The sequence below is a fragment of the Tinamus guttatus genome, unplaced genomic scaffold (genome assembly GCF_059628265.1).
Source record: "Tinamus guttatus ecotype Peru unplaced genomic scaffold, ASM5962826v1 Tinamus_guttatus_pri_ptg000029l, whole genome shotgun sequence".
NCBI lineage: Eukaryota > Metazoa > Chordata > Aves > Tinamiformes > Tinamidae > Tinamus > Tinamus guttatus.
In genome coordinates this window covers 241276-250594 of record NW_028288563.1, presented here as the reverse complement: position 1 = coordinate 250594, position 9319 = coordinate 241276, and positions in this window count along the sequence as shown.

The following is a 9319-nucleotide window of genomic DNA, read 5'->3' as shown; positions in this document are numbered from 1 at the left end:
CCCCATAAGAACTAGGGCCTGGGATGCAAAGACTTTCCCAAGTTGCTTAAAGAAGACTGCATCAGCCTCCTCACCCTGATACAGTGGTCTGTAAATCTCATCACAAAGTCACTCTGATGCCCACCCACAAGCACACAGCCCCTTCTATATCCCATGGAATCTGGGATATATTTTCTTATGTCGCAACTGACCCTTCACACAAATGGCATCTCCCCATCATTAATGTCCTTGCTGGTCTTTTCTGATGAGCTTCTACCCTCCCATTGTAGCTATGCCATCATGCAAGACCCTCACTTCTCAGATATTCCAACAACATGACACTCCTGTGACAGCTTCTGCATCTCCATTGCCTCCTATCCATGCCCCAGGCTGCATGCTTTTGTGTGAATTTAGACTGCAAAGCATCAGTTGTGGCACAGAGTGTAGATTGGTCATGGTGCAACCTGTTACAGAGAGCCAAGAACACTATGTGTGTGATAGCCCTGCTTCAGAGCAGAGACATGCTGGCATAGAGAGCAAGTGGCAGCATAAGCATGAAATGAGCCTCCCACTAAGAGCACTCTGTGTGGTAGCCAAGGCCAGAAATCCACTTATGGACATTTATGCAACATCTCATCTAGTGTGCCATCTCAAAGCATAGGAAGAATAAAAATGTGATGAGGAGTACTCATCATGGATTCAGCTAGGGGAAGTCATGCTTAACTGATCTGATAGCCTTCTATGATGGCATGACTGACTGTGCAGGGGAAAAAGTGGATGTTGTTTACCTTGACTTTGGCAAGTCTTTTGACGCTGTCTCCCTCATAGTGAATCTCAGGAAGAGTGGGTTAAATTAGTGGACAGGGAGGTGAATTGAGGCCTGGCTAAGTGGCAGAGCTCAGAGGGTTATGATCAGCAGTGCAGAATCTAGCTGGAGGCGTGTAGCTGTGATGAGTCAGCCCAACCTGACTTTTCAGGGGTAGCTCTACGCAGAGCTTACCAGTGACCTTATCTGCTCCTGGTGGTTGCTTCCCTGATCTCTTCCCCCATTAAGGGAATCACCATCAAAACAGTCCCTATGGCTGCATTCTGAGGGAGATAAGGGCTAATTGAGCACACACCAGCCAAAATTCAGCTGAAATGAAAGAATGACTATAAGTCAATCATCTTATCCCATAAACAAGGGGAGAGCCCAAGGGTCCCCTGAGCTCTCCTAGCATGACAGGGGGATCTCCAGGATCTCCCTTTGAGCAGGGGCACCTCTCAAGGACATTCCTCAGGGTTAAGAGATACTTGTCGCAACACAACCGTGGTAAGCAACTATACTGCATTCTCTGCATTTGTAAACTTTATGGACATAACTGTGCACAAAATACTTTGTCATAAACCATTGATGAGGTCTTGGACTAGGATTGGATCCAGCTGCACCCAGACTCCTATCAAAACTCCTATCAAAAGGAGTTTGGAAAGCAAGGGGGTACAATCTGAACCCTGTTGCTCAACAGGAGGGTCTCCATGGTAATTCAGTGTATATCTAGTGCCCCAGGCAGTAAATGATAAGTGACCTTGCCATAGAATCTCATTAAACCACTGTCCATATCCATAAAACCTATTTCTATTCCTTTCACAGGACTGAAGTGCATTGTGTCACTCACCCCCTATCACCACTCATTCCATGACAGTAGCGAGCATTATTCCATGGGGATCAGTACTCGGATGAGACAATTTCTAATGCTGGCTTCAGTCTGTCTTTGTTTTTCAGAGGGAGACCATTGATAATTAGTTTTGTTTCCTTCAATGACTATTTCCCAGGAAGAGGAGGAGCGGAAGAGGAGGAGCAGGAGGGAGCAAAAGGAGAAATCAAGTCATGCCTCCAGCTGTGCCTCTCTTCCAAGCATGGCCAGGCTCCTGGGGTAGAACTTATGGCAACCTGGCAGCACTGTGTCCACAAGAAGCTCTTCTACAAAGAGCAACAGAACTGCGGGCATTTCCTACAGGTGCCAAATTGAGACAAGCTGAATGAACAAGACAAGTGAGACAGAAAGAAATTAAAAGATGTTCAGAGGTGGGAGGATGTCTGAGAGCTCCATGGTGGAGAAATCTTCATATCCCCCAACACAGTAAGTCTCTCCCTTGCCAGGCAATGACCACAAAGCACCGAGGAGTCCTCTAAAGCTACCACATTCCATGGCCAGTAGGATCTCTCAGGATCACTCTCCCCATTTCCCGGGTGAGGAGGAGGAGGTTTTCAGAGCAGGGATTCCTTGCCATACTGTCAGAGTGTCCCTACCACCCCAGGGTGCTGTGTGCCTGGGGCAGTGACTCTGCTGCCTGCAAGGGTCAATGCTCAGCCTGCCTGGGGACTGCAGGGAGAAGCTCTGGGTGGAAGGAGAGAACCCCTGCAGGGCAGGTCTCCATTTGAGAAGGACCTCATACTCCTCAGTGCCCTCTGTCTCTCCTTCTCTCTTCTGCTTTCAGCAGAAATATCATGGTATTGCTCTGTGTTTCCCACTTGTCCATGCTGTTTCTGTTCTTGCCCTGGGACTATCTGGCCAGGGTGGGCTTCAGATGCAGTTTGACCGACCCTGTGGATCCTCAGATCATCTGAGGAAGGGTGCAGAGTTTGCTGATGTTCACTTTGGTACTAGATTCCTCTGTGCTCAGTGGTGTGTCATTTCTTTCTGGGGTAACGTGAGTGCAAAGGTCCATTACCTCACAGGTGCAAGCAGAGGGCAGCTGTGAACAAGGTGGATGGAAGAGGAGCTCTCCTCACTCTGCATTAACACCATGGTGACTCCTTTTGCTCTTAAGAATCACAGTGGCTCACTGTGAGTGTGGGAGCAATCCAGATGATTTCTATGTCCTCATGGCAAACTCAGCACAAAATGGAGCCCAGCCAGGGAGCTCAGTGAGAGGTGTTCTGAGATGGGGAGAGATAAAGAGTTTACTGCAGGGAAGGCAGTTATGAGAAAGATCTGCTCATGGAAGTCTATACTAACTTCTTCTACATCTCTTCTTCCTTTGACAGTCCCCTAGTCCCCCAGTGCTGAAAATGTCCTACATCAGCTCCTTCAATGACATTCCCTTCCTGACATTCATGGACACACGGGAGCTGCAGCTCTTGCACTTTCCAGTGTTTCTGTGCCCTGTTTCTGTGACCTGTTTGCCCTCCTGGGCAATGGCCTCATCATCTCAGCCATAGTCTACGACCACCACCTCCACACCCCCATGTACATCTTCCTTCTCAACCTCTCTGTTCTGAATATTGGCTTCATTTCTGTCACTGTTGCCAAATCCATGGCCAATTCTCTGTGGGACACCAGAACCATTTCCTACTTGGGATGTGCTGCCAAGGTCTTTTTCCTCTTTTTCCTGCTTTCAGCAGAGTGGTCTCTTCTCACGGTCGTGGCCTATCACTGCTTTGTGGCCATCTGCAGATCCCTGCACTATGGGACCCTCATGAGCAGCAGAGCTTGTGAGAAAATGGCAGCAGCTGCCTGGAGCAGTGGTTTCCTCAATGCTCTCCTGCACACTGCCAACACATTTTCAATACCACTCTGCCAAGGCAATGTTGTGGAGCAGTTCTTCTGTGAAGTTGCCCAGCTCCTCAAGCTCTCCTCCTCCGATTCCTACCTCAGGGAAGTTGCTATTATGGTATTTAGTCTCTTTGTTTAGCATTTGGATGCTTTGTTTTTGGTTTGCTGTCCTACATGCAGGTCTTTACTGCTGTGCTGAGGATCTCCTCTGAGCAGGGTTGACACAAAGCCTTTTCCATGTGCCTCCCTCACCTGGCTGTAATCTCCCTTTCTGTCAGCACCACCATGATTGCCTACCTCAAGCCCCGTTCCATCTTCTCCCCATCCCTGGATCTGAGGGTGGCTGTTCTCTACACGGTGGTGCCTCCAGCAGTGAACCCCCTCATCTGCAGCTTGAGGAACAAGGAGCTCAAGAATGCACTGAGAAAATTGCCTCAGCATGTTCAGCGTCAACACCAGTAAGTGTCCCATGTGCATCTCCTCCGCATTCCCAGAGTAACTGGCATCAAGGCTGTCGTGCATTCCTTACTGACTTTTCCCTGTTATTTTCTTATTAAAGGAAAAATGGTTTTGGTTCATGCAACTTGTCCTCAGGAATCCTTGGAATCTGACCCAGGGACCTTGTTGGTACATAAAGGCAGACTTTTCCATTAGCAAAGATGTGGGAACCTCTAGATGTGGAGACCTGCTAGTCTCAGCTCACTCAGATGTCCTCAGCACAATGCAGAGAGTTTCCCTTTGCTGTATCTCTTCCCACAATGGCACCAAGGGCTCTGGCAAGTCAAGATGGGCTGAGAGCATGGGTCTCATGTCAATCAGGAGAGCACAGCTCTCCTGGCCAGAGTCAGGGTGTGATCTCACCCTCATTCCTTGAGGGTGCCTGCCTGCTGTCCCTGTGGGATGGTCTTTTCCCTCTTCAGTGCTCACAGTGGAGTGGGAGTGGAGAGGACGAGAGCCTGGATGCAACCTGTGGGGACAGACCCTCTGCTCTTCAGGACTACGCCCTCATTGCTACAGCAGGCATTTCCGGGCTGCAGCCTTTGCATGGGGCCTGCACTTTTCTTGGAGACACTTCCACTTCCAGCAGCAGGACTTTCTATTTTCAGGGATGTTCTCCTCATTCCCACACTCTCCTGTTGTGCTCTGGCATGTGTATACAGCGCAAGAGCTAATCCCAACTTGGTGGTGTTAGGATTACGTTTTCATTGCATTTCTGTGAGTACTGTCGGGAGAAGGTAATGGGCACCTTTAAAACACAAGGGGAGCTTCTCAGACACATACCTGAAATCTTCTTGAAAAGATGGAGTTGAAAATATACCCAAATCAATACAAGGGCCTGGTGTTTTCCCTATGAACTTAGTGGACTCCAGAGGGCAAGCTCATAGTCCCTGTGTGATCTGCTACTGACCACAGGCTGGATCCAGGTGATGAGCTTGGGGCAGGCTGCCCTTAGGGCAGCAGGAGCTGCTGGACTGACTGCAGGGCCAGGGCTCTCATGCTGTCTTTGGGAGCATGGTAGGCATGGAGAGACGTACAGGACAACAGGGATGGCCATTTCCCACAGCACTGCTGGGGTGAGGGGCTGCTCTGGGAGGATGGACCTGGCACAGCTTCCTCAATGTGTGCCTGCAACACAGGAAACAACCTGGACTCTTCTCTTCCACACCCTCCATGTCCTGGTCCCTTTTCCAGAACACCTGCATTTTTCTGGCAAGCAGTCTGGTGTGTGCTCACACACTCCTGTCCACACACGCAAGAGCTGACTGGCAGCATTCTTCTTCTTCCATGACTGTGTGCACCTGTGCCGGGTTGAGATATTTGATGGGAACCATTCAGGGAGAGGTAACAGGTGGAAAAGACTGACAGAGATGGTTAGGCTCCAAAAGATGTGGATTCTGAGGTGCGGGTATTGTCTGCACCTGATGAATATCTCAGTAAGGCCATGATTTATAAACACCATCCAAGGCCATCCTCTCCTCCAGCTTAAACACAATGCTGGGTGAGAGGTGAAGCCACTCTCGGTTTCTATGCAAGATTTCTCTTTCACAAAATTTGTGATGTTTCCAACAGGAAACTGCACAGGAAACTTCCAAACTGCAAATCCAGGGAATGTGTCCCAGGACTGCAAGCAGAATGCAAGTATGCCTCCGAGCATGTTACAAATATGAAAATGCTCTCCATGCTCACAGACCTGTATCTATCTCCGACACAGACACTTCCGCTTTCCAAACATCTTTTACTTGAAGATACTTTCACAGGAGTGGACATGTTCAGATAAGAGGGATTTGGTTTCTTCAGTTTTCTTTCCATTCCAGGGACTGATTCACAGATTCTCCTTCAGTCTCAAGTCTTTTTTTTTTTTTTTTTTTTTTTTTTTTTCCTCCAAATACACATTCCAGGTCGGAATCCCCAAAAGTGAAAGTCTGACTTGAAAGGTGGTGGAAGCCAAACACCTGAGCCTAATCCTGCCTGGGCCTGACCATCTTCTCCTGGGTCACCAGCAATGGTGACGTCAGAGATCGTCGCATCATATCTGGGCAACCAGGCACAACCACCTTTGGGCCCAACAGGCATCAACATGCCTTCCTTTGCTCTATCAGGGGTGATGACCTGAGGGACTGGTTCAAAGCAGTTTCCTAATAGAACAGGGAAACCTGCTCTTTTTTGTCATGCTCAAAGCTGGAGTTGGTCATTTCTACTGAATTTCGTGACATCTGGCCCCTGCAGTCCTGCTCTCAGGTCATTTGCAGCTGGGGTGGCTCCTTGGGCCTGTCACTTGAGGAACAGGAAGGAGTGCATTTTGTGTCCATTCTGCTGGTGGGGCAGTGGGTGCCCAAAATGTCTCCTTTTCCTCAGAGCTCTCCCCTGGGCACACTCTGCAGTGTGCTCATTGCCATAGTGTTACTGAAGAGAAGAGACTGACCTGAACCACTTCTACTGTCTATCTCCTGGAGGGCTTGTACCCTGCTGTGCTGCATCTCCAGCGGGTAGAGAGTTGGGTCAAGTCCCTGTGAGGACAAGGACTTGTAAATGCGAGTCTTCCTCTTGTTGCCTGAAGAAAGGTACTCTTTCCTGATCACATGTTTGAGGATGACACCCAGCACATGTTTCTTTGCTTGCTCATCCTGACCCAGAAGCTCTGGACTTTCTTACTCTCCAGCACTAGCAGAGTGCCCTTCGTTTGAAGTGATCTTTCACATGAAGGGGAAATCTTCTCCTTACCTTGCCTGCATGTCCTTCCTAAGGAGTCTGTGTCTGTCATTTTTATGAGTGATCCCACCAAGCCTCAGTGATCTCAGTGGGATCATAACTCTTCAAAAGCAGATAGACCTCTCACGCCTCATGTTTGCCCTCCCTGGTACATGCATTAGTGTACAGGCACTTTGGAGAGGCAGGAGTTAGTTGTGCTGATTTTGACAGCTGACAGGTGAAGTCTGGAGAAGAGGACTAAAGATAAGCAGTAAGAGACTCTCTACAACTACCTTGCGTAGTGAGACAGGGATTTATCTCTTCTCCAGAATAACTGCAGATAGGACCAAAGGAAATGGACTCAAGTGGTACCAGGAGAGCTACAGGTTAGATAGTAGGAAAAATTTCTGCATGGAAAGAGTGGTGAAGCACTAGAACAGGCTCTCCAGGGAAGTGGTGGAGTCACCGTCCCTGACAGAGTTCAAAAAATGTGTAGATGAGGCACTTACTTAGAGACATGGTTTAAGAGGCATGGGTTGAGGGGTTTATGATTGGACTCAATGATCTTGAAGGTCTTTTCCAGTATAATGATTCTATGATTCTGATTATTCTATGAGTCTATAAAACTCGCATTCCATTTCCCAGTAAGAGTAGAGGAGTTAGCTCCTTTACTTCCTAGCCAGAGTGAGCCTATTGCAGACAGATTGTGTCTATTGGCATACATAAAAAAGCAAAGATAAATTTTAAGCTAAAATTGAACAAAAATTGAGTTCAGAAAAACACAGCATTCCACTGGCAATGTATTTTGACCTCATCATAATCTTAATGTGCTTCAGTTGCTTCTGGCTCTTATTGAGTGAAGACTATATAGAAGACTATATGGAAAATGCAGGAAACAATACAATAACTGCCTCAGGCGTGGAACACTGAGTACCATTGGAGGAGCACAATGTTTAATTCCTGTTAGGAAAACAAGCCAAAAAAAGACCAATCTGAAAATGAATGTATAGCACTGTTCCAATGAGAATAATTTCTAGGAAGGCAGATGCACCTTCTCAAGTTTTCATCTTTATCATTTCTCTCCAATACTTTTCTACCCACATATTCTATGTTTTTTGTTAGTTTGTTTGTTTTCCAAATTACATTGAAAGAAATTACGGCTGCATACATGTAAAGGCTTTCTTTGAACATTCATGGACCTACTGTCTTTGCCCTGTACCTCTATGAATCCCTTCTTGATTCTTCCAGTTCAGGTTTTCCCTCCTACCTTCCATTATTTCCAGGTACCCCTTGAAAGGTGTGGACAGCATAGCACCACATTTGCAGTGACAACTGCATGGCACTGATTTTTAGGACAGAAGCCCTCACTTCATGTCATGTTTGAAATGGAGGTTAAAAACCCTATGTGCAGTAGTTCGCATACTGGAAAGCTCTATAAAGACAGCATAAGCATCAAGAGAAGAAAGGATAAAGCGACAGAAGATGTGGGAAATATGGCAATATAGGTGGACTAATTCTTCAGACCTTCTCCATTCAGAGTGTTGGTGGGAAATGTATTCTGATGACATGCTGTGAATATAGATCTATTCATATTATAGTTACATAAGGAGAGAAACTGCTGTAGTGTATCACATAGTGTTGCCAATAAAAAAAAAATGCTTAAAAAATGTCAAAATTGTGAAAGTTTGAACTCTTTTTACTTCTTCCCCAAAGTTACTCTTAAAATAGTTTTCACGTTAATAACTAGAGGTTTGCACTTAGGCCTTCACTTGTTTGCACTTACAAAGGCTACTAGGTTCTACTGCTGCCCAAGATGCTATGAGGTAGCTGTGTTTCCACATGGTACTGGGAAATGTGACCCTAGACCTATGTGAACCTTTCTGGAGCACGAGCTGGGCACCAGGAGTCTTTTTAGGCTTGCCAATGAGACACTTTCTTTCTCTTCCTTCTTCAGAAAGGGAAATCCAGACAGATGGATTAGACACAGACATCTGCACTCATGATATCTAGCAGGGGATGAGATCAGTCTCATCCCTCTTGTCCCCTCACATGGAGTTGCACTTCATTTGCCAAGCTGGGATTAAAAATTAGTGTGACTAGACAATCAGGGACTCCTTTAAGACATAACTCTCTCACAGTTATTTTACGATTTGTGCCAATTCCATCATCTAGAGATGCAGCTTTTCAGTGAAGCTCATCACCATACTTCCCTCTGTCAGTCCAGAGAGCTCTACACCTCAGTATTCAAATCACTCTGTGCAGTTAGGAGTGGATAGACAGCCCTGGGTAGGGAGTGTTTGTAGGGACATTGAACTTCACAGGAGACACAGAATAAGCTTGGAATTATGCAATCTTGATTATAACAGAAATATATAGAAAATATCAATAAAAATAGAAGAAGAAAGAAATTGAGAACATGGTCTAATACAAAGAAAATGTTTTGAGACACCTTGTAGTTTTTACAATATTTTCTGTTCATTTTCCTCTCTTGGTTTTGTTTTGTTTTACTATACTGGCTTTGGGGGTGTGGAAACTATTGTGATTTGTATGACTTTTTTTTTCTTCTTTTGAAAAGAAAAATGACTGTCAGAATTGGTTTAAGATGCAGTCACAAG